Source organism: Lissotriton helveticus, chromosome 10 (assembly GCF_964261635.1).
Source record: "Lissotriton helveticus chromosome 10, aLisHel1.1, whole genome shotgun sequence".
NCBI classification, from domain to species: domain Eukaryota; kingdom Metazoa; phylum Chordata; class Amphibia; order Caudata; family Salamandridae; genus Lissotriton; species Lissotriton helveticus.
The window spans coordinates 877339065-877365155 of NC_136071.1; the positions used below are offsets into that span (position 1 = coordinate 877339065).

The 26091-nt window shown below is 42.3% G+C and overlaps 1 protein-coding gene across 1 annotated transcript in view; it reads left to right on the forward strand.

Moving 5' to 3' along the window:
• The first annotated feature begins 7764 nt into the window (after positions 1-7764).
• LOC144784606 (ATP-binding cassette sub-family B member 5-like) overlaps positions 7765-26091 on the forward strand; it is a 1313284-nt gene continuing 1294957 nt past the window's right edge. The window contains exon 1 of the mRNA XM_078663518.1: positions 7765-7781. The gene's annotated coding sequence lies outside the window, so the exon portion shown is untranslated. The remainder of the gene's footprint in view (positions 7782-26091) is intronic.

The following is a 26091-nucleotide window of genomic DNA, read 5'->3' on the forward strand; positions in this document are numbered from 1 at the left end:
AACTACCTCTTTGCTACTTGCTTCGCTATGTTGGCCTGCTGCCTGCTTGGCTTCTAACTGATGCATCGCCTTCAGCCCAGCGGTTCAAGCTCAGCACCTCACAACCAAAGTACAGCGCACTTGACATTGACACATGAACAACTTTGCCTGACTTCTGAACAGATACATCGCCTACGACGCCGACACCTCACCTCCTATTCGAACGCATCATCTCTGAGCATTGACACATCCAAGGTACTGTCAGCGGGTCTGCATGATTCCTGAATCTGGCCTGTGATCCATCGAGATTGGACTGATTTTTTGGATTTGCCTCGGTCAAGGTCGACCAGATAGCCCCAGTTAGAGCTGTTGACTTCCAAGCACAGCATTTTTATTTAATCTTTCAAAATTCATATCTTGACTTGTGTATGTCGGATTTTTGTTGTTTTGGTCTTGTTTTACTCAGATAAGCATAAGCTATTTTTCTAAACTGGTCTGCGGTACTTTGTGGTATTTTCACTGTGTACCTGCATGTGGGTGCAACAAATGCTTTACACATTTCCTCTTTAGTTTAGCCTGACTGCTCTGTGCCAAGCTACCAGAGAGTGAGCCCAGGTAGACTTTTAGTGTGTACTTCACTTACCCTGACTAGGAGTGTCATTCCTGCTTGAATAGGATGCATACATCTGCCAACCAGAAACCCGATATCTAACAAAGTTAAAACTAAACATGAAGAATTTAAATATATAATGCCAGTAAATGAAAAGCATTTAGGTAGTGTCTTTAAAGATAATGTGAATACTAAAGTGATTAATGGGTATATAAACACAGTGAAAATTAGTGATACGTATGTACCTCCCTTCCCACATTGGCTGGGGCAGATTCAACATTTGAACAAATAGAGATTTTATAATCTCTATTCAAATTAGCATCATATTTGTTTTGTGCAGTCACTCTGCAATACTCACCATACCTAATTCCTCTATAATTATCATTTACTTTTACTTTGGGAATCATGGTGGATGACTGTCTGTGGAGCAGGCTGGGAATTTTATTTGAAGCTGCACCTGTCCCATTGTTTTCTGATTTCGAAAAAAACAAATGCAGGTATGGTGGTTTGCCATCCCTTGCAAGGCACCATTTTACAATTATCCTACTTTAATGGAAAAATGGATCATAAAATAATGATTGTGGGCTGAGGATTTAGAGAGATAGAAGGAACTTTTTCACTAAAAAGAAGCACATACCTGCCATCACATACCAGCGTCAGTGACTGGGGCAAAGTCAGTAAAACAGCTTGATAAAAGCATCCATGGGGTGTAGACATAGACACCCACAAATCAGAGCCTCGGACGTTGCAGCAGACACGGGGAATGGGCAGAGTTGGTGGCATCAACATCTCCAGTTTGATTAATCTAAATATAGATTCAATATCGCTAAGTGCTAGTGGGAAAATAAATCTGCAGTGTCTAATCTGAGGCACTTGAAGAAGGTCTTGTGGTGAACGTGCAGGGGCTGCAGGAAGAGTGCACGCCAGTCCATTAGCTTTAACCGCAGTGTGGCATGGCCTGTAATTTTCAGGGTTTGCTCGGAGAGCGAAATCCCGCTGGCGGTTCTGGTTTCAGTACTCTATGTGAGAAACATCTGAGGATAGAAAAATCGTTTGAAGTTGAGGGAGAGTTTGTGTGTAATAAATTATTTTGGTGATATAAATCATGTGAAAATCAAATGAGAGTTGCAAAATGATGAGATGGTGTCTGGGTCCGCCATTTTGGGTGTCTGAGATCTGTTTTCATTATCAATATTAATATGCGTAGGAGCTTCACTGTCAGTCTGGATAAAATGAATAAAGTCTGTAACTTTGAGAGATTTTTAGAGAGCTGTGCTCCGTATAAGAAGCCTCTCGAGAGAGAGGTGGAATTGACAAAACAATGTTGGTGCATTAGGTCTGGCCAAAAGAGAGGAGACAGTGAGAGGTTTAAAAATAACTTGAAGGGACAGAGAGTGGAAGGGCGAATAATATCGAACGAGAGAGAGATAATTTTCCACAAGGGGAGAAGAGACGAGGTTTTACGTGCCCAGAGTTGTTTCTTTGGTGGGGCTTCTGCTGGCAGAAGTCCTTTCTTTGTCAAATGCAGGAAATCACCAGACTGTGCATTACCTCACCTCTGCGACGAGGACCACGGGAATACAGTTTTTGTCCGATATATAGTCTGGGGCGTGAATCCTTCAACATCACTTGCTCTTTCTTACTGTGGCAGAGGGGCAGAGCCGACAGCAGGTCAGATATTGCTTTTTTTGTTGCTTTATTTATTCCCACCTGGCACGCTTGTTCTCATTGCAGTTTGAACTGTGTTTGAGGACACTCGCTATGCCGCTTAATATTTTATACGCGTATTAAGGCTTTCCATAATGTACTGCAAACTATTATGGAGATTAGAAACATAAAATAACAATCAACATAAAATACCAATCAAAGCACGACTTGCAAACGCATGCTAACAGGACTTAAGCTGCATTATTCAGCATTACATTCTGCATCAGTGTACATTGATTGACACACCGTTCTTTTGCACACTGCTCATTTATACCAGTTACCTTATCGTATATACGCCAGAACAGACAGGTGGTGGGGGGAGGGGGGGCAGTATAGGCGTGAAATGTTTGAGAAAATGTGTAGTCATTGTTCACTAAATGACTGATTATATGTCCAATGATTTCCCCCGAAAGTGCCACGTTATGTTTCTCAAAGCCCTTTTTTAGCACTATGGAAATAATACAATACACCAAAAGTGGGTACATTGAAATGCACTATAATTGGTGCACATGGACACATGTTGGTATGTTTTATTGTCCTGTAAACATCATGTGCACCATTGTAGTTGGGAAAATCGCCCACTTTGTGTTTTTTCTCTACAGCTTATGTCTTTGTCTGGTATTGTGTAAACGTCATTAGTGTATGCCTCTAACTAGTCATACTATTTATTTACTCTGTTTGCTTTACAAAAAAAATCAGGATGTAAGAGAAGGGTTCGCATAGAAACACGTATGGGGAGCACAAGTTACAGGTAGGCGAAGCATTTTCTTGTCTTTCCCTCATAAAACGACATGAATTGGTTTGCATGTTTCTTTTACTGTATTTCGGGTCAGGAGAGCATAGTTTACTCTTCTAAAAGTTAGGGATCTGCAATTTTGTGTAAGGAGAAACACCGTGAGGACACATTAACCGGTGTCATTGATACGACTCCTTAATTAGTTTTCAGGGAAAATAATAAGTAATTTCAATATGTATTCTTAGGTAATTCAGAGAAGATGTGACTTATTTCTCTAAAGGAAGTGTTTAGTGGTCTAGATTTTATAAATCATGGCACGGCAACCACACAAAACGTGAAAGGCATATTATAGTTTACAGTAATTTTAATGTATATTTAGTATTTAGGATAAATGAATGAAAAGTTGAAAAGCACGGGAGTTGACAATTATTGCCGCGGTACATGGATTTGAGATTACGTTCCTTCAAAATATATTTTAAATATATTTATGATAGATTTGCCTTTTCTAAGCAGCTGTTGAATTGTTTTTTGCATTGCTGCAGTTTTTGATGCTACCTAATATAATATATAAAAAAAAACTTTCCGGTGTACCTGTTGACTGTAAGGTGTTATTGGATCACCGGTAAGAAAGGCATGCATGCACAGTAGCAGTAATTATATCTATTGGCATGATGATATGTATGATATTTTTGGAGTTAACTGGAGGCAGAGTAAGGGGGAGTGTAAGTGTTTTGTGGTCAGGTGGTAGAATGGTGTTTTGGTATGGGTAATAAGAGGGGCTATTCTACAAATCTGAGACTGGTAGTGCTAAAGGAGTGGGGTAGTGCACTGTTGTATGGGTGGTAGAATTGAGGTGCGAGGCTGGTAGCGGTGTTGTATTGCCTTTCAGTGAGGTGGTAGTGCAGCACTCAAGTGTGAGTGTATTTAATTTGTTTGGAGCGAGGCGTTAATTAGTTCTAATTTAGTTTGTTGGTGGGTGGCAGTGAGGGTAGACATTTTCTGAAGTCGTAATTCTGCAATAAGGGTACTGATGTGAAGGTGGAGGCTGGCAAAGGGGTGTGCAATAGTATTAATGTTGTAGTTTGCAACAGTAGTGCCAATCTGTGGGTATTAATGTTGTGCAGGACCATTGTGGCACACATCTAGTGGTGAATATGCAGTGTTGGATTGAGTAGTGTAGAGTTAGTGTATGGCAGTGCAATGCTTGGAAATAGTAACATAACATATGTATTTGTAAAGCGCTTGTTCACCCTGAAGGGTATCTTGGCTCTGAATAACAGATGTTTATTGTTACCCAACCCAATGGTACTCATCTTATTGACCTCAGAAGGATTAAAGGCTGAGAGGACCTGCAAGGATTTGAACTTGTTACCATGAGGTCAAACATAAGCCTCTACATTGGACGCATTAGTCCACTATGACTCCATACCTGGCTGTGGTAATTTGGTAATTGGAGGTGTAGACCTGGGACGTTATAGCACCGTTATTACTGAATTAAAATCATACTGTGATAGTACTTAGACGTGGTAATTTGGTGATAGTTGTGTGTGGTAATGCAGTGGTGATTCATAGTGAGATGTTGATGATGCACCTAGAGCGCACATCTCCATCTCCTCCCTGTGTCTGTATCTATTGTTCAGTTCATCTAAAAATGTGGAGATAAAGGCTTCATTGAAGCTATACTTCATTGGCATTTGATCAGGCAGCATTTGTGTTAGTCCCCCTATGAAAAAATCCCATTTCTCATAACTGATAGAGATATTGTTAATGTAGACCCAGTGTCAAATGCATAGAGCTGTGCATAGTGGAATCCTTCAGCAAAGGGAGTAGGAATAGTTTTTACATTGGGAACTATTAGACCTGGCATCTTTAGCATGATTTTCCCTGTCTTTTTGCTTGTGACCTCCTGGTTTTGACTGTATGCTGCATTTAGTTTTTTTTTCTGTTTTTAGGACTCTGGGCACATTATCCCTGCTAACCAGTGCTAAAGTGCAAGTGCTCCCTGTGCTCCCTGTACAAATTGCATGGTTTATTTGTTTATCCATGATTGGCATATTTGATTTCCTACTAAGTCCCTAGTAAAGTGCACTAGATGTGCCCAAGGCATGTAAATCAAATGCTACTAGTGAGCCTGCAGCACTGATTTTGCCACCCACATGAGTAGCCGTGCAAATTTCTCTCAGATCTGCCACTGAAGAGCCTGTGATTGCAGTTTTGAAATGCCTTGTCAACTTGGCAAGTGCAACCACATGCCAGGCCCATAACTTTCCCTTATTACATGTAAGTCACCACCTAAGGTACACCAAAAGCAGCTCCATGGGCAGGGTGCAGTGAATTTAAAGGTAAGACTACTGGTGTGTTTTACATGTCCTATAAGTGAAATACTGCCAATTGTGTTTTTCACTATGGCAAGGACTATCGCTCCCATATGGTAACATAGGAATTGTCTTGACATTTATCTTTAGTGTAATTACCCATTGGGAGCAGATAGAGATTTGGAGTTTGATATCTCTGAACTCACAATTAAAAAATACATCTTTTGGTGAAGTTGGTTTTTAAATTTGGTATTTGAAAATGCCATTTTTAGAAAGCAGAATTTTTTTTCCTTAACCATTTTGTGGCTCTGCCAGTCTGTAGAATTGATGTCTTTGTTAGGATGACAGGTGGGCCCTTGTGCATTCAATCTAGATAGTCACACAAAGGAAGCTGAGGTGTGCTATGCATATCCTGATGGGCCATCACCAGACAGATGTGTCTTCCTTAGCTAGAGTGATGGTAGGAGTTGTCACTGATGCCTGAACAGGGCTGCGCCAGCCTCACACAAAGCTGTCTGTAGTGTGCCTGGAGTCAGTTCAGGTAAATGCAGGGTCTTGTCCACTACTAAGACTTTCCTTTGAAGTTTACCTACTTCAAAGGCAGAAAGGAGTGTAAGTATTGGACCTCTGACACCCTCAAATCAGAACATCTCTGGACTGAGGACATTCTACCAGGAAGAAGAGCTGGATGCTGTAGGAGGGACTTACACTCTGCCTGTTTCGTTGTTGTGCTGGCCTAATGCTTGCTGCTTCTGTCCTGGGAGTGAAAGGACTGGATTTTGCTTTCTGTATCCTGCTTCCAAGGTTCTTCAAGGGCTTATGTGTGCTTGCCGCCTGTTAAGAAGCCTCAGGGACACCAAAGACTTCACCTACCAGTGTCTGAGCTCTTCGGCTGAGAGTCCTGACTTGCCAAGTGGTGCCAAATCCAGTCCCCAGGCCCTTAGAAGTGGGATCCGGTGAACTGAAGTAGAAAATCCATGCATCGACTTCCAGCATCCGTTTTTATTGATTCATCACTCCAAACTTTGGACGCATTGCCGCTGCCAGCACCGGAGCATGATTTTTGTGTACTGTGCCCCGAATTTTAGCCCCATTTAGACCTGTGTGCACTTTAACTTTTTTAAACAGGAGTAACGTGATGTGCCCCCTTTAAACATGGGTAAAGTGGCTATTCCCTGACTGACATATTTAACTTGCTTATACATTGCATGTGTATGATGTAGAAAAGGCACCCAAAGTCTGGAATTTAAATTTTACCTTAGCATTGCAGCACCTAATGTGCCATCCACAGAGATGGCCTGTAAAACATGGCTTTAGGACTATTGTGAGTAGCATCACTGCAGCAGCCTACAAACCTTATGGTAAACCTGTAAAAATAACTATTTAGACAGGAGGAAACCCTGTTTTTAAATATTAATCAATCATCCCTAAGTCCACTTCGTTCCCCAGAGGGTAAAGTGCCTAATATTTAAAAAGTGAATCAAGGTGTGAAATTAAAGTTGGTGTGTTCCTCCAGTGACTAGCACTCAAAAGATGTTTTCAATGGCAGGGATGCAGCTGGATCCTAGAAAATGACAAAATGCAGATTATAAACTTTAAACTGTAACTTTGTACGTAAAACGGTTGCAAAGGTCATACAAAGACAATTTTTTAATATTTATTAAAATCAAATTTAATATTAAAGTCAGATTTATAATACATATTTAAGAACAATTACCTGTTACTTGTCTGAATCTCCAGTTGGCTAATTAGCATTAGGCTACTGATAGCTGCTCTGCCAGTGCTTGGCCTTAATGAGATGTAAGTACTATTCCTAGAGCAGGGACAATGGACTGGTGTGGAGAGTTGTTGTTCTTCTCATTGCAGGAAGACCAATTAGGGTGGACTCAAAAATGTCATTAACTTGTAAAGGGGCCTGCCCTTTCACAAGTAAATGTACAGTGAGACCTGGATAATGTAATACTTTGCCCTTCCAGCTAGGCTGACACCAAGCTCAGTGCAAGGGAAGTTACCCCCAGAACCAGTTTTGAGCGACCACAAAGGAGGGGACTGCTCTTTTCCCTGACCACACCTTTGGGAGGGCACAGGCTCTGCACAAGGAAGAAAGGGTTTCCCTCCTTCTTGAATTCTAGGAGTAACGTTCATGGCGGGATTGTTTACAGTACAGCAAACAACAAGTGATTGAAAAGTGGGTAACGCTGCCCCTGGGTACTTTTACCCTATTGGTTAGAGAGGCAACAGGAGTTCCCCCCACCCTCTCGCTGTTGCCAACCATATCTGTGGCACTCCAGGGATCCCTCCTCAAAACATTTTCTTGACTTGCAGAGAAAAAAATAGAAGAGGACTTTGTTCCTGCTTGGTGTGGCCAGAGAAGCAGCTGGGATGAACTGGACCTACTCTTCTTGCAACCAGGACAAAGACGTGGACTCCAAGTGTAAGTGGACTGACCTCCAATGTGGTTACAGGAACACAACAAGCTGATTTTTTTTCTTCCTGGAAGACCAGTTGCCCAGTTGCAACTGGACCAGCCCTGGACCCTACAAATCCTCGGCAGGTTCACGTTCCAAAAGTCCTAAAAGTTTCCCTTGAACTCTTCGGGCCTTATTTATGAAGGCCTTGCGCCGCCGATGTGTCACTTTTAACATGGGAAAAAGTGACGCACCGGTGGCGCAAGGCTTTCATAAATGAGGCCCCTCGAGTCTTATGTGATGATATGTGGGAAAGAGATGACGTCTACAAATTGGATCTTAGAGAATCTTTCGCCCTCCTAAACTCTGCAGGTACCGAGACCAACCACCAAAATCATTCTGGCAAAGGTGCAACCGCCACGGGCTCAAGAAACAGGTTTGTCCAGCTTGGAGATTCTCCAAATCAGATACAGCCTGCCAGCATGCCCAGCTGGAGGAATCCGAGCTCTAAAGAGCAGAATAAAGCATAGTGGAGAAATTGTGACGGGGGTAATTGGCAAAAGAATCTGCACAAAGTAATGATTCTTTGGGTGCGAAATTGTAACTTTTCCTGCTCAAATCTTTTCCAATCAAACCAACAGCTTGAGCAGGGCCTGGCTTAACCCCTATCTAATTTTGATGAGATGTTCTTCTGTATAGCTTACTGCCTTGCCCCACTGAGAGATGGTGACTTCAATTCTGAATGTCTGGTTCAGGTGTCATTTTGTTAATTAAAATGTACTCGATGTTTCTACTTTGATCTAGAATATTTATTGCTTAGTGTTTTAACTTTACTAATCCTTCTTACTGCACATACATTGCCCTAAATTAAGCCTGTCCGCTGTGTATTATGACAAGTTAGTGTTATTAGTACTTGAGGTTTAAAGGAGCAATGGCTAAAGCTTGCATAAAACGTTAGAGGATTTTTCATGCTTAATTGACAAAATGTAAATCTTCCAGTTATAATAAAAAGTGGAGTTGATGGTAAAATGTTGACAAAGCCAAAAAACCTTCAATCCTGCAACAGCCCTTAAAGAATCACTTGGATTTCTCAAATATCCAAGGCAACCTGGAAAATCCCTAGCACAAGCCCTAACATAGTTTAAGTATGGTTTCTATTGTTTTGTGGAAATATATAACCAGAAATATTGATAATTTATTTTAATGTAGTAAATAAACTATTTTTTTTCTACATGTACACCACCTCAAAATGATACATATTATCTTGGAAATCATGTTTAAAAATACTATGAAGTCTCTCTTTGATTCCATAGTACAAAGAGTATACTAATATATTCATTTTATCTGTATCTGGCCCAGAAAATAATTTTGGAATTGACTCCTTAGTGTAAGTAATATTGTCAACAGAACATGCTAAATGAAAGTGTTCCAGCAAATCAAAAATGTGGTAGCAGAAACTGTTCCTAAATGCAATATTGTATAACTCAATATGATCTACAAATGCTTCTAAGTACGATCCTCCATAGTTCATTGAATCAGACTCAGGTGGAGTGATTAATTCAGTTTTTGACTCCTTCAATTCTTCAGTGCTCTTAAGCATTTCGAGTTGATATAGCAGTAGTTGTTAGTGTGTGATGGTTGGTCTTTGACTTCTTTCATCTAACATTGGCAGAGGCACCTGAAATTGAAGAAACAAACTTGGGCCCACATAAGGTATTGAGTGACACACATGAGTGGGCAGCGGATGGCCTTATGCACTGTTAAATGTGTTAGTTCTCAGCACTGGCTTCATTTGCATGGGAGGAATCCCTATGCACATACGCTGCACCCTTGACTACACGAGTGGAGAACTAACTTGCAGAACTACAGTGCTGACATTAGTAATCAAGTGCATACACCATGGATACGACCAGCTTAGTTCTGGTGGTATCCTATGAATATTTGGAGATTCTCAACTGGGGTTCTCCAGGTGAGAAATCTCAGCTGGTCGAGCTGTGGTTGGAAACTCCATACGTAATAAAAGTGCTCCAAGGGTCATTTTGCCCCCTGGTGTCTAGAAAATAAATTCCCTTTTAATCGTTTTCTTACTACATTACCAACCAGGAACAGATGTTTAAACACCCAACTAGGAGGTAATTATTCTATGAAGAGGTGTCATAAAGTATGTAATTCTGCCACGATGTTATGCAGCTTTTATATCAGTAAACACAATAGATTATTGTGAATTTAATGATAGATCAAAGATTATTGGTTACTAATGTATTTGCTTATTCATATCAGCCACACACCTATCAATATTGTATTGGTCCTATTCATCAACAACAGTGCATGGATGAATATGAAAGGAGTAGTTCTATGACCTATTTAATATTGGAAGAACTTGTAAAAGGAAGACTTGCTACCCACTTTAAGTGAAAAAGTCAAGTGTAATTGTATTTATATAGTGCTTACTACCTTTGACGAGGCGTCGAAACACTGTTCGGCAAGTAGCACGCTACTCCAGAACCCAAAAGGATTAGTGAAGGGTCAGTATAGGGAAATAGGAGTTACTTTGAGCGGTGGGCATGAGAGTCTGTTAATTGGATTGAGTAGGATAATGGAGGGTTTGCAGAGGGAAGAGTCTAGAAAGAGTTATTTGGGAGATCATAGTAGTAAGATGAGGTTTTTTATGAGTAAAAAGGAGAGATGGAGGAGGGAAGATACTGTAGAAATGGATTAGGGAGATCATAGTAGTAAAAAGAGGTTTGGGATGAGTCAATTGAAGGATACACTAGGGAAGAATTTAGAAACAGTTGTTTGGGAGATCATATTAATAAAGTGAGGTTTGGTGTGAGCCGGGAGGGATAGAGGAGGAAAGAGTCTCGAAAGGGTGATTTTGGAGATGATAGTAGATTGAGGTTTGGGATGAGTCAGAGTGGAATTAGAGGATATATTGAGAGAGGCATAGAGGGAGACAGAGTAGTACATTGGAGAGAGTGATTTTTTTTGTTTTTTGCATATGGGCACACTTAGAATTTAACTGATTGATAAACCGATGACACGTTTGAGAAGCACCAGAGCTACATGACTAACACTTGCATCAGGAGTTCTTCAACCCTAACAATACTTCTGCACTCTACTCCGTTAGCATAAAGGTGTTTTCAGTATGAGGGTGCCAGAATACAGTTTTACGTATGCTGATATGGTATATCAGTCCCAAGACGCAGCCACCATTGGGATGATAAAAATCATCGTAATTCAAAAAGTAGTCAATTTTACTCCATTTTCATCTTCGTTCAAAGTTTTTTTATTATCCATTTAGTTCCAGTAGATAAAACGTGGTAACTCCGATGTACAAATGCATGTATAATGCCGAAGCCTTTGATACAGCATGTTAGAACACGTCTAACAGGAGCGCAACACGAATTATATTCAAGGTTGAATGTGGAAGAGATACCCCTGACGAAGGCCGAATGGCCGAAATGCATTGGGTTAAACACAGCATTATGAAACAAGGAAATCCGACATGCTGTATCAAAGGCTTCGGCATTATACATGCATGTGTACATCGGAGTTACCCCGTTTTATCTACTTGAACTAAATGGATAATAAAAAAAACTTTGAACGAAGATGAAAATGGAGTAAAATTGACTACTTTTTGACTTACGATGATTTTTATCATCCCAATGGTGGCTGCATCTTGGGACTGATATACCATATCAGCATACGTAAAACTACATTTCCCATAGTGCTTCAGGACATAGCACTTACCAGGACAGCGCCCTAAACGATTACACGCGATGAACTTTGAGAAAACACGTGTGCGGGTCGCACCCACATTTGTTTTGTATTCTCGGTCACAGAATACAGTCAGATCTAAATACAGGCAGAAACTAGTGTCAAAAACACAAAAAACTTGAAAAAAGGGGCGCTAATAAACACACATCCCTGGCTAGTCTGAACACTCCTTAAAACAGACTAATTCGACACCTCAAGTCTGTAGTTACCTCCCCCACTGGGCTCACATATTCAGTAGGAATTTAAGCAAGATAGTAGCATCACAATCTGACTATTGTTTGCCTATTAATATTTACAATTATTTGTACATCACTTGCCTTTTTAACCCCTTTCGTGCTCATGACGAGCTCAGCTCGTCATGAGTTACGGCGCTCGTACGCTGATGACGAGCTGAGCTCGTCATGTAACGCGGCTTTTTGAAAAATGCAGCGCACAGCGGGAAAACCGCTAGCGCGCATGCGGTTAACAGCCTGTGCACCAAGAATAATAGTGCTCGAGTTACCAGAGAAAATGATGAAAATAAAGGCTACTGCATCACTCATCCCAAACATGCAGAGGTGTAATCACCCGTTTTGGGAGAGTGACTGTATCCCATACAGTGGTCATACGTTTCAGGCATCAAAGGATATTGCAAAATGAGTAGAGAACAGACTTACTCAGATTTGACAAGGTGACCCTGGGTTTCCCACCTAGATTTTTACCTTACCACTCCGAGGAATCCCCAGGTCTACTGATCTCTTTAGTTTGCAATGAAGTGTGAAGGGAAGTTCTTTAAATTCAATACCCTTTTGACAGATTATCAAAATCAATACATTTTAATCTAAAGGACCACTGACTCCGAGGAAAAGTTTAAAATGTATTACAAAGCCAAAAATAACTGAACATACAAGCACCTCAGCAAAAGGTTCAAGAAATAAGATGGCACTAATACAAACATAATCCTAATCAAGAGTCTCAGACAACTCAGAATAAAAAGCAGAGTTAATTCAAGAAGCATTAGACATGCAATCACTGTGCCCTCTGGAAAACTCGACTGCATCTGTTCCAATGGGAAAGAAAATGATTAGTCTGTCCCTACACAGATTCTAAAGTGACATCCCTACTTAACATACCTCCCAGGCAAGAGAAAAAGGTGTCAGCTGTGAAGGCTCCCTAAGAAGCACATTCACCTTTTCCAGGTAAGTAGCCCTAAACTACTGAGCTCATTCTAAGATGCTCCTTAGTTTCTCCTGCCTCGTCCAAATTAAGACCCATGTCTAACTGCACATCCAATTGGACTTCCTTAGACAGGACCCAGTCTAAACCCATCTGGCCTATGATACTCTTCCTTCAGCATGTACAGCCTCTCGTACTTTTCCAGTGTCGAACCTCCTTCTTGTTCAAAAAACCGTTGCTGTGTCCTTGGATCCCAGGCACCTTTTCCGCCAAATGTAGCAAGTGCACATGCCAGCGCACTCCCTTCGTCCGCACTCCTACTCTAAACAATGGCTCATTCTACCTAACGAGCTACATGGCCTTGCACCTGCAAAAGAAATGCATAAGAACGATCCCTCTGCATGCTCTAAGTTTCAATTCGAAATCCAACTGCAACCACAAGCCTCTTTCCCAAAGTACATTTCCCAACTCCACATCTCTAGTCATGCTAAGAAAACCACAATTAGGCCTCTGCTAGCGTTTCTTCTCTCAGACCTTTACTCTTTTAAATGCATTTTTAATACAGCAACATAAGCATTTCATTAATAAATCCTAACATTACACTCTATGCTAACGAACATTATTCTCATATTAAAGCATTACATTTCTCATTAAGCAACCTACATGTGCAACTTTAATATGGCACGTTTAATCTCGAAGGCACATTGCATACACAGAGCAATTAATCCTAAGTTATTTAAAGCATTATACTAAGCACTACATTAATCAATAAATATTAGGAGCATAATTCTATATAGTGCAACACTCTCGGTTAGTCCTACATTTCTAAAACACAAACATTAGTAGGGTCCTCTAAATATGGGGGCGCTGACTATGATGCACCCCTATAATTTTTCAAACAACATGGCGCTCTATCAGTCTCCCCCCTTTGATGACCTGTGTCATCACAAATACACCATCCTTAGGGAAAGAACCGATTTAAACAGAACTTGTTGCCATTTTACCTCTCCTGAGCAACTCCATGTTTTTCAAAATCGGATATTGACTGTCCTGCAGTCTCTCCATTCGTCTCTCTTGCACCTTCAAAGATTTTTCCAATCTGCCAGACTTCTACCACTTGTAAGCTCTTATCAAACCCCAGAATCCAATCACACATGCCACAACTATGATAAGAGGCTTCAACACATAACCAAGAAATCCCTTTCCACTCTCACAGACACTGTACCCTATCCCTGGGGGTACCGTGGGTATATATCGGGTGCCTTACATGTAAGAAAAGGGAAGGTTTAGGTCTGGCAAGGGCATGCACTTACCAGGTCAACATGGCAGTTTACAACTGTTTGCACAGACAGTGCAGTGGCAGGTCTGAGATCAATTTACAGGGTTACTCATGTGGGTGGCACAATCAGTGCTGCAAGCCCTCTTGTAGCATTTAATTTACAGGCCCTGGCACTCACGGTGTACTTTACTAGGGACTTACCAATAAATCAAATATGGGCAATCATGGATAACTAATCATAATTACAATTTATACAGAGACCACATGCACTTTAGCACTGATCAGCAGTGGTCAAGTGTCCCGAATCTTATAGCCAACAAGAACAGGGTCGGAAAAATAGGAGGCAAATGGGCCAGGTCTAACACATATCATACCTACTTCACATACCTATCTTACCATACAAACCTGCCACTCCTACCAAACTTATCATTCCTAGTGTAACTACCTACCTTTTTTTAAAACAAAATATTTTTATTGGGGTTTTTAGGTGCATTATAAAAAGACATAACAATTCATTAAACCAGAACACAGTTGAGACATGCAGATACATACGGTTCAGGGTTATTACACTACTAAACATAGAATAAATACACAGTTGATGATAAAAGCATTGATGATCGAGGCAATTTAAAAACCACTCGGCTAGGAATGTGGATTTAAGCATAGCATACTGTACCCTCAGATCACAATCTTACCTCCCTCCACTTTGTGATAGGAGCCCATATGCATCTTCCGAGATGCCGAGTTTCAAAACACTTCTGTTCATATAGACAGTACTCTATATTATGTATGCCCAGTAAACTGGAGAGCCACGAAATTAGAATCCGGAGTACCGCAACTGAAATAAAGACCAAAGCTTCCTCATCTTTTCCCAGTTTCAGCTTAACGTCAGTACCCAATAACATCAGGGTAGGGGATAGATCGATCTTATGACCTAGCAGCCCCTCCAAACATTTTCCTATCTCATCCCTAATTGGAGCTAGCAGACTACAATAGAAAAACATATGCAATAAATCTGCTTGTCCGGCATTGCATCTGGGGCACCTATCGTCCTCCCTAACCCACCCCCCAAGCAAATAGCTTTGCCGGTGTATGGTACAAATTAAACACCGTTTTGTAGTGCTGGGCCCGCAGATTTGAAGACTGAAATATCTTTTTATTCAGACATAAGGCGAGGTCCAGGTCAGCATCGGGATTACCCAATTTCGTGGCCAGAGCACATTCGGTCTTCTCCATATCATCTTGGATTCCCATTAAGAGAAGATTGTACACTAATTTTATCTTCTTGCACCCTTTAACTAATATTTCGATCACGGGGACATCCACCGGAGGCGGCGGCTTAGGTCTTCATGCCTTCAGGGTTCGAGCAATTTGGCCATACAAAGGCCAATGGTTAGATGGAATACCGAACCTGCGCTGCAGGACATCAAACCCAACCAGCCCATCTCCCTCTATAATATCCCCTAGAGTCTTGATTCCCAGCCCCTTCCAGACCTGAAGGTTCCTATCCGCGCCCGACTGGGGAAAAAGGCTAGAATTGCACAGATGAAGGTATGAATTTACCTTCGGAGCATTAGAGAACTTTAGAATAGACTTCCAAACCCGCCATGCCCCATCAAGAGTCTTAAGTCGAGCATTCTTATAAAATCTCCGATCAACTTCACACATTAGTGAGACAATTGCCTTTCTCCCCAACAACAGCTCAAAAATAGAGGGGGGGCTCTGAATATCAATATTTTCCACACCGGGATTCACCTCAGAATGACACAGGACAGACATTTGTGTCAGAAGACAGGTCCAGTCTTAGGTTTGGGAGTGCCAGCCCACCCCTTTCCCCAGGGAGTGACATAAGGTTGGTGGAACGCCTGACCTTGCCGTACTGCCAGATAAATCTTATAAAAACAGATTCCAGATTTTTAATTATTTTCTCCTCAATAAATAAAGGTATGGCCCGAAATAAGTACAGCACGTTGGGAAACATTGTCATTTTTAGTGCATTTACCCTCCATATCAATGAGAGGTGTAATACATCTATTCTTTTTAAATCTACTTCTATAGATTTAATGAGTGGAAGATAATTTTCCTCTACAATTTTATCAACTGAGGCATTGATTTTCACCCCTAAATAAGTTGCAGAGTCCACAAATCTTGAGTCGGATTTAACAAGGTTTTTAGTACAGATTATCTGTGTTTTTGATTCATTTAAAAGATACCCTGATCGACTGCCAAAGACCTTTGCCATTTGGGCCAAAACTGGCAAGGTCTGCTGGGGATCGGTGGTGATAACCGCCAAGTCATCAGCATATGCCCAAATTTTATTAACATGACCATTAAATACGACAGGTCTAATCCTAGGACACCCTAATATTTTCTGAATAAGGGGGTCAATATAAAGAGAGAAGAGGATCGGGGAGCAGGGGCACCCTTGACGCGTTCCTCTCTTAATGGCTATTTTATCTGATCTCTCACCCATGACCACCACTCGCGCTACGGGGTCTATATACATAGCTTTGAGGGCTCCAATGATTTTATCCCCAAAACCTCTCCCTGCAAGACTACCCCAAAGAAAGCTCCAAACAACCCGGTCTAAAGCTTTCTCTGCGTCGAGCAGAATCATGGCCATCTCCCCCCCCCCCCGAGGCAGCCTGGGCATCGAACAGAGCTATTGCTCTCCTTGTATGATCCGTCATACCACGCCCAGGGACAAACCCATGCTGCCAAGGGGAGACGAGACCGCCAATGATCCTGCCCAACCTCTTAGCCCAGATCTTAGAATACAGCTTGGTATCCGCGTTAAACAACGAGATAGGGCGATAGGACCGTGGGTTATCGCTAGGTTTCCCCTTCTTGTGAAAAATTACTATATTAGTTTCTCCCCAAGAATCCGGAATCACTCCTGAACATAGTACCCCTTTAAATAGGTCCACAAGCAACGGAGTGATCTCGGATTGGATACATTTGTACACCTCCAAGGGTATCCCATCCGGGCCTGCCGCCTTACCCGAGCCCAACTCCTGTAGTGCGGCTGTGATCTCACTCCCAGTAATATCCCTATCCAGTTCTTCTCTCGCTAGAACGTCTAATCGGGGGTCATTGTCCCCACACTCCTCCCCCTGGTCTCCATGACGATCTTCCTCATCATACAGACTTTGATAGAAATTCTTAAAAACCTGTAGTATCTCCTTGGCCTCAGATTATTCTTTACCATTTTCTTCTATACTGGAAATTACATTCTTGGCTTTTTCCTGCCTTAATCGTAATGCTAGGGCTCTACCTGCATGTTCGCCCGTTTCATAGCGCTTGGCCCTGGATGTTTGATATTCGCCAATTGCCTTCTGGGTTACCACCTTCTGCAGCTCTGCTTTAACCGTCAACAGTGCCCTTTGGCTTTCGCTACCATCTCCCCCAAGGGCGATGTCCTTGATGTGTTGTTCTACTGCGGCAGCTAATTTCCTCAATAATCGCTCCACCTCCCTCCTATCCTCTCTTCTCAGCCTAGCCGAACAGATTATAGATTCACCCCTTAAAGCCACTTTGAATGCCTCCCAAACACCGTTTCGTGAGGTGCTGTATCTATTGGCTGCAAGAAATTTGCCCGACCATTTCATAAGGCGCTCTACAAATCTCCACCAGTAACCTCCTTTCAAAAGTCCAGCTTGTCCTTTTCCTTATCCAATTCATATGATAGTACCAACGGATTATGATCCAAAATTATTTTCGGAAGTTTTATTATACCTACCCTATTTATTTCAGGGGAAGAGATAAAGAAATAATCTAACTTGGTGTACTACTGGAAGGGGTTTGAGAAGTAAGTAAAGCCAGGATTTTGAGTCTCTTCAACCCCCCAGACATACTTCAGCCCATGTGATCTAATAAGAGCTTTTACTTCCCTAAAAACTCTAGGTGTCCGCCCAGCATACACTACTCTATTATCCCAGTACGCTGAGATGTTTAGATCTCCACAAAGTATTGTGGGGGTAGACCAGCTAGCTAATTCTACTTCTAGAAGATCGTAGGTCTCTGAGTCATCTTTATTGGACACACAGACTACACACAATGTATAGCCCATTTCCATCTCGGCTATTACCCATCTACCATAGCTGTCCGCTTTAACCCGTTTAACCCCTCCCAGGGACGTTCTTGCTAAGATTGCAACCCCCCTGATTGTTGAAGATTGCGTTGAGCATGCCACCAACTCAAAACCATGAAGGAGCAAAAGTTTCCTCCTAGCCAAGGGGAGATGGGTCTCTTGAAGACAGAGAACATCGATTCTATTATATTTCACGAAATACGCCAATCTTTGACGTTTCCTCCAATCGTTCATCCCTCCCACATTAATCGTGCATATTCTAATGTTCACCATCCTGACGATCTAAATGGCCAACTATATAAACCTGAGCCTTATTCAGCCTGTCCTTCGCTGAACTTATGCTTTGTCCAAAAAAATATTCCAAAATGCACCATTTGTTCCCCTCCATGAGTTTGTTAGAAGGCGACACATTATGTCTTGGAGCATAGCATCTTAGCAGTGGCTTCTGTGATTTCTTCAAGTGGGACAGCAGGTAGTATTGCTTGATCAAAGATGAAATGATTGTAATCATCGGCCAGCGAGTGTCTTGTCTTTGTCAGATGGGTTTTTCTGCCTTTCCTGCTTGTGGACAATGGTATACTTGTATTCTTGAAGGCAAATACCCCTGTGCTCAGTCCTAGGTGGCATCATCCCTCAAGGGTTGCCAAATATTGTTGTGAGGGCCAGGTGATCCATAATAAGCGTAAAGTGCCTCCTATAGATAAAGAGATGGAAATGCTCACTGGCCCAGATGTCTGCCAGGCTTTCTTTTTCTGGCTGTGAGTATATCCTCTCGGTGTCTGTCAAACTGAGGCTCACGCACGCTACGATGTGTCGTTGGTCATCTTTATTTTCCAATTGGGCTAGATTAGCTCTGAGTCCCATCGGACTGGCGTCAATAGTGATTTTAGTCTTCCTGTGAGGGTTGAAATATGCAAGGTTAATGGCAGATCCTACAGCCATTTTGATACTTATAAATGCTTGCTCACAGTTTTCAGATCATCAAAAGGGTTGACCTTGTATTTGTGTGTTCTCATAAAGGATATCTGATGATGGTGTAGCCCCTTATGTATCAAGCTCAATAGATGGCCATTCCCAGGAAGGACCTCTTGCCACTGGCGTCCCGTGGACAGGGAGTGGTAGTTAATTCAGTGACTTTTTCAGGGTCAGGCCTCATCCCTTCACTGGAGAAAATGTGACCAGAGATTTTCAGCATGGATTTGTTAAACACATTTATCTCGATTGAGAGTCAGATTAGCTTCCAGAAGAGCGTGGAACACCCGACCCAGAGCATTGTTGTGTTCCTTGATGGTTTTACTGTAAACCAGGATGTCATTACTGTAGTTGAAGGAGTTGGGAATATGATGAATGACTCACCTCCCTGCTTCTTGAAATATTTCTGCATCTGATGAAATGCCAGAGTTGAGTCCTTTGTATCGTAAAAGGCACTGATGGGTCGAAAATGTGGTGATATTTTGGGACCTCTCATGAAGCCTGAGCTGATGATAACCTTTGATTAGGTCCAATTTGGAAAATACCTTTGCCCATTCAGCTGAGTAATCAAATTACGGATGTGAGGGCCCATGTACCTCCCTCTTTTGATAGCCCTCATGTCAACACAAAGGCGCAAATTGTTTTCCGATCCCCGTTTAGGTACTACCACCACTGGGGACACCCAGGGGTTTGGGCCGGTCATTCAATCAATGATGTCAGCCCTGAGTAAGTCCTGTAACTCATTGTCCACAGCTTGTTGAAGGTGAAATGGCACTTTCTGGTGATGTTGAGCCACAGATGTTACCTGTTTGTGTGTAGCCACACTTTAATATGAGCCAACTTTCCAAGTACGGTGAATAGTTTGGGAAATTTGCTTGTGATGTGTGGTTCATCATCCACTCTGTACAGTTTTAGGCATCCTGCAGTGGGCAGACTGAGAATGCAGTCGGCATCTTTGGGCCCAATGATGACATGGATTTGGGCATGCACCATTGGGTACTTGTATGTCAGGGATGTGTGAAATTGTCCTAGGCATGATAGTGCTTATTTGGACATCCATGTGTACACATGCACAGGAGCCTTCTACAGCGTGAGGTTTGGGTTAATTGTTTAGTATTCAGTGATGCATATGTAGTTGAGAGATGCTTTACTGTCTATTATGAACTTTACCAGATGATTTCCCATTTGAATATGCAGTCTCTGATATTTCTTTTGTCTGTCTGGATCAGCTACCATGCACACATATTTGTCACTGTCTTTGGAAATCGAGGTAAGGGAAGATGACTCCCGCGATGATGAGCATTGAGATCTGTATGTGACATGGGATAATAAGCTGGATTGCGTTGATGGGGTTGAGAGTTCTTGCCTGTCACATACTGCTTTCACATGGTGGTGAGTGCTGTAATCTTTTGAGGATTGTGCCAATTTCTTTTGAGTGGGTCAGCACACAATTTCACAGTGATTCCCTTTTCAAAGCGGTGACATCGCTGACCCATGGCTAGGCAAGACCTGCATTACGATATTCTTGGCCACATCATAAACATTCTAGCTGTTGCCTTCGACTGCTTCCACTCTGTTTTGTGCTGTGGGTACGGTCTGTGGATTTGGGAGTTCATCCTTGTCCTGACTGGTGTCATGTTTTCAGTTGAGACTGGAGTCGGATCATTTGTTCGCGTTTTTCAATTTTTCCTACTTCCATTTTCTTAGCATGGTCTTTGGCCTGATAATTGGCTCTCCTCATTTCTTCAATGTCATCCAGTGATTAATGTTTCTTCAGTAAATTATGACGTAGCGATTCTGATTGGCATCCCTTTTATGATTCGTAGGTGGAGGGCGTCCCCAGTAATGAAGTTGTCAAATTTGCAGTATCAGGTTAAGTGTTTGAGACGCATAATGAAGTCTCCCATGGGTTCATCCTATTCCTTGGAAGCTGGATTGAAACTGTAGCGTTCATACTCCAAATTGCGTTTTTGGAGAAAATTCCTGTTAAGTGTTGTGGAGAAACTTCCTGTTCATGTCTTGATAGGACGTGGAAACAACCGCCGGCAGTTCTTTGATGTTTTGACCAGTGTCTTTACCTATCAAGTTACGCAGGGCAATGGGTTGCTGATCTGGGTTGGTGACTTGCGACCCATTTATGACGTTTTTAAAGTTGTCCAGCCATTTTGCCAATGAGGACCTATGCAGCTGCTCGGTATGACAGTCAAAGGCTCCTGAGGGCATAGGAAGGAAACACCAAGCAACGCTGGTCTCGGTTGAACATTTCACAATGTATCAGGTGAGGACAACATGTGACTCTGTGTTTGCTCCAACGATTTGCAGCAGGGGTATTTTTCATTGAGTCGTGTCCTTTTCAACCTAACAGTGATATGGAGTGAGAAGCGATTTCCTCACAAGATACGAGCTAAATGCCACATGGAACTGAAGGTTCCTTCAAATTTCACCTAATTGTAATCCAAATCATTGCTCGATTTTTTTATGATTTCAACGTTTTATATTCATCTTTCAAGTATTCATAGCATTCGTCTGATGTTTTTTTCATCATTAAATTCATTTCCCAATCTTCCAAAAAACCCAATGCATTTCGGGTCACCACAACAATGGACCCTTCCTCAGGGGTCTGTAAGGAAATCATAAAGGACCAGGTTAGTAACCTGCATTATGTCTAATCAAGTCTTCATTATTAATAAGTTCATACACAACAGTTAACTCTCCACAGTAAAAACATAATGGTATGAAGAAAACTCCAATACACACGTCATAACATGAACCGTTAGGACCCTCCTTATGTGGCGTCCCACCCAAAGTAAACTTATCGTTTTCTAGTGAAGCAAAACACAAGCTCTCTCTTGGCAGCAATTATTTAAACGAATTGTCGGCATATTTCATGAATTGAACATAAACACATTAGGCAAGAATAAGAACCATTGGAAATGCGCGATTCAAGTCGGATGCGTTCAAACACAAAAATGTGATCTAAGAGCGTGATATGCAACTTACTCAAAGACTGGGAGCAGAGCATCTCCGTAAACGCTTTGGCGGCCATGTAGGACAGCTTCACTGACATATTTAACCAATAGCTGACGAGAACCTTTGCATGTGACATCGATCACATGATGCGGGTATAACGGCTTCAAAACAACAGTTGTAACGAAGATTTTATGCATTGCGGTGACCCCAAATTAAACGATTCTACCAAAATAAATGATGACGGTGTAAACACATGGCACAAAACATCAAATAACAAGAATATAGTGGAGGGAGAGAAAAAAAATTAATTAAAAATTTCATTCTGCACATTTAGGAAAACGATTGTATCTGTTGTGTATGATCAACACTCTACAAGAATAAAGCATGATGATGTATTTAAAGCTAATTGTAATCAACAGTTCTCAAAAAAGTTCTCAAAAAAAGGTAAAGAACAGTCCTGCTACCAATGTCTTACATAATCGGATAATTTTATAAGAAGCAAATGTACTCAATCCTATCATTCATTCCGACAGGTTGAAGGGAATTTAGTTTTTTGATCCAGAAAAACTCTGCTTGTAGTCTTTGTTTATTAGGATCCATGTCTCCGCGCTGTTTCATCACCTCAAGAATCGTACATCTCAATTGTGAAATCTGATGACGAGCCTCAATCCAATGGTTCGCCACAGTAGATTTTGTGTTTGAAAGTCTGATATTACTTTTGTGCTCTGTAATACGCACTTTTAATTTCCGTTCCGTTTGGCCCACATATACTTTCCCACAGGGGCACTTGATCGCATATATAATGTTCTTGGTATCACATGTTGCCGAATGTTGAAGTTCAATTTGATAACCTTTCGTGGGATGTGTAAACTGATTACCTACAATCATATTGCTATAATGAACACAGTTTGTGGTGACCCGAAATGCATTGGGTTTTTTGGAAGATTGGGAAATGAATTTAATGATGAAAAAAACATCAGACGAATGCTATGAATACTTGAAAGATGATAAAACATTGAAATCATAAAAAAATCGAGCAATGATTTGGATTACAATTAGGTGAAATTTGAAGGAACCTTCAGTTCCATGTGACATTGAGCGCGTATCTTGTGAGGAAATCGCTTCTCACTCCATATCACTGGAGGTCAGGGATTAACCAGGTGCTGAATTGCGTGGGTCTTGAGGTAAACGCACGGCAGGGTTATCCCCAAACGTTTTGCTTATTCCTCCTATTTTTTTCTGACCTGCTGTGGGTGGCTTTGAGACTCTGGGCACTTTGCCACTGCTAGGGCTAAAGTGCCTATGCTCTCTGGGTAAATTGTGTTTACAATTGGTTCTCCCTGATTGGCATACTTGATTTACTGGTAAACCCAGAAGTAAAGGGCACTGAGTGTGCCAGGGCCTGTAAATCAAATGCTACTAGTGGGCCTGCAGCACTTATTGTGCCACCCATGATTAGCCCTGAAATTGTATCTCAGACCTGCCAATGCAGTGTCTGTGCTCAGCTGTTCAACTACCATGCCAAACTGGCAAGTGCACCCCCTTGCCAGGCCCTAACATTCCCTTTTCTGACACGTAAGGCACCCCTATGGTAGGTCCAAGGCACCCCCCTGGGCAGGGTGCAGTGTATGTGAAAGGTAGAACATGTACCGGTGTATGTGACATGTCCTGATAGTGAAATCCTGCCAATTTACTTTTTTCACTATTGAAAGGCTATCTGTCCCATAGGATAGAACAGGAAATACTTTGTAACATCTTACAAGTATATCTTCCCAATGGGACAATATAGAGGAATAAAGTATCTTTTTAGTAAAGATGGTTTTTAAATTGTGTGTTTGAAAATGCCACTTTTAGAAGGTAGGCATTTTCTTGTTTAACCATTCTGTGTTCCTCTTCCTGCTTGTGTATTGACTATCTGGGTTTGGAATGACAAGGGCTGGGGATGTGCATTCACTGTAGACAGCCACAGGGGAGGCTGATGTGTGCCTGGCCCTTCCTTGATTACTCAGAGCTGAGCTGAATAGACCTTTGCTGAATTTAGAGTAGTGGGAGGCGTTTTCCTTGCAGCTGAATAGGGCCTGTCTCCCATGCACATTGCTGTCTCCGCCCCCTGTGGTCATACTGCACCAGTGAGGATAGAACTGATTTGGACTGGTCTCAGAGACCCTTGCTCATAGAGAACAAAGATGTTTTGGGGTATAAGTATTACACCTGAAACCCCAAAACTTTAGAATACTTCAAGGAACAAGAAGACCCTACCAAGGAGAAGAGCTGGAGAGCTGTAAGGAGAAGTACTGCCCCTTTACTGTGTGAGGTTGGCCTGCAGTTTCTGCTTCGTTCTTTGGTGGTGGAAAAGGGCTGACTCTTTTTTCTCTGCTGTGGCATCCTGCTTGTGAAAGGATTCTCCAAGGGCCTGTGTGTGCTGGCCCCCTGTTTCTAAAGATTCAAGGACATCAAAGTCTTCATCCTGTGTACTAAGCTTTTTTTTTACTTCACACGAACTCCCTTGTGCTGTGGGGGGGGGGGGGGGGGGTTGGTGTGCTCTTCCAGAAAATCACTGAGCACTGGATTTCCAAACCCTGGTTGAGGAAGTGCTTATTGAATTAACCAGCACGGTAAGCACTGTGCCGTTCACCCTTTATACTTTAGAACAAACATGTGTTGAGTGCTTTACTTTTCCAGATGGGAGGAGAATTTGTTTGCTCTGCTCCCTGATCAGTGCGTGTGGGGAGCGCGGTTTTCACTTGAAGAGCTCTCTGCCAGTTTTAAGCCTGTACCCCACTGAATCGACAAGACAGTCAGGGCTCTGCTTACTTGGCCCTTGGCTATACAGGCCTATGGCGCAGATAGCCTCCAGATAGCGCGGCACTGAGAGCCAAGGCCGGAGCTGCCAAGGGAACCGCACAAGTAGGAAGGGATCTGGGTCTGGAGTCACCCTTGTTGCTGGGCAATGCCCAGGTACAGTTGGTGATGCCAGCCACTGCAGGAGACCCGGAAGTCCGTGGTGACGGAAGTGGAGCCGACGGAGACCTCGCCCATGCCCATCCAGCAGAAGGCTGCATCAAGGTCAGCGGCCCTCCGTGGCAGCCAGGACAGGACAGGACTACTCGTGAGCATACCCAGGCCCACAAAGGGTTAAGGTACCGTGGGGGTATTTCTTTAGGGATTTAACTGTCATGGCCGGCAGTAGCTGCCACGCGCATTCACTAATAGCTGCACTTTGTTCAAATTGCAGATGTGGGGGACAAAGTGAGGTCTCTCCACCAACAGGGGCATTTTTGTCTTTGGAAATTACCCAGATTGCTCCTAACAGGAGTGCAAGTGTTCCTGCCCTCCCCATTTCCTGATACCTGGGGCCCGCATTCACAAGAGATATTGTGGATTTTTCACTCGGACTGAAGTTGTGTCTGTCTGCACGGTGGTGGAATTTAGGCACAGAACTGTTGTGGTTGAAACCCCAATTGTGTTAGGAGTAGGTGCCTAGTGACGCAGTGACCTATAGGATTACCACCTAAAGTGATCTTCTGCATTTATGATGATAAATGTCCAGTGTCACAATGACAAAGTGATGGATGGTCTAAACATGCCTACCTAGTACAAAATGATTTATGCCCTACTTGTGTCACCGTAGTGGCCTAGTAAGCAAGGTGATGTATGGCCTATGTGATGTGTGGAAAAGCGCCTAGTGATTTATGTGATGTGGTCTGATGTGCTTTACATGCTACGAAGTGATTTATGATCTGATGTGTTTTTATGTACTATACTAAGGGGATTTTTGATACAACCTTGTGTGGAGACTCTTTTTGGGGTGGGCCTAGTGTGTCACTGGTATGTGTGTGCACAAATGCTTTACACATTGCCTCTGGGATAAACCTGACTGCTCTGTCCAGCAACAAAGGGGGTGAGTAGGGGGTTATCTTGGGTGTTAAATTCCCTTGTCCTGACTAGAGTGGTGGGTTCTGTCTGTCTTAGGTGCATTTGCTATCCTGTGATATAGCAGCAGTCAGATAAACAAAGGCCACTCCAAATGAAACTTACAACAGCATTAGCATTAGACTGGAACGACAAAGCAGGAATGTGTTGACATTGAAAG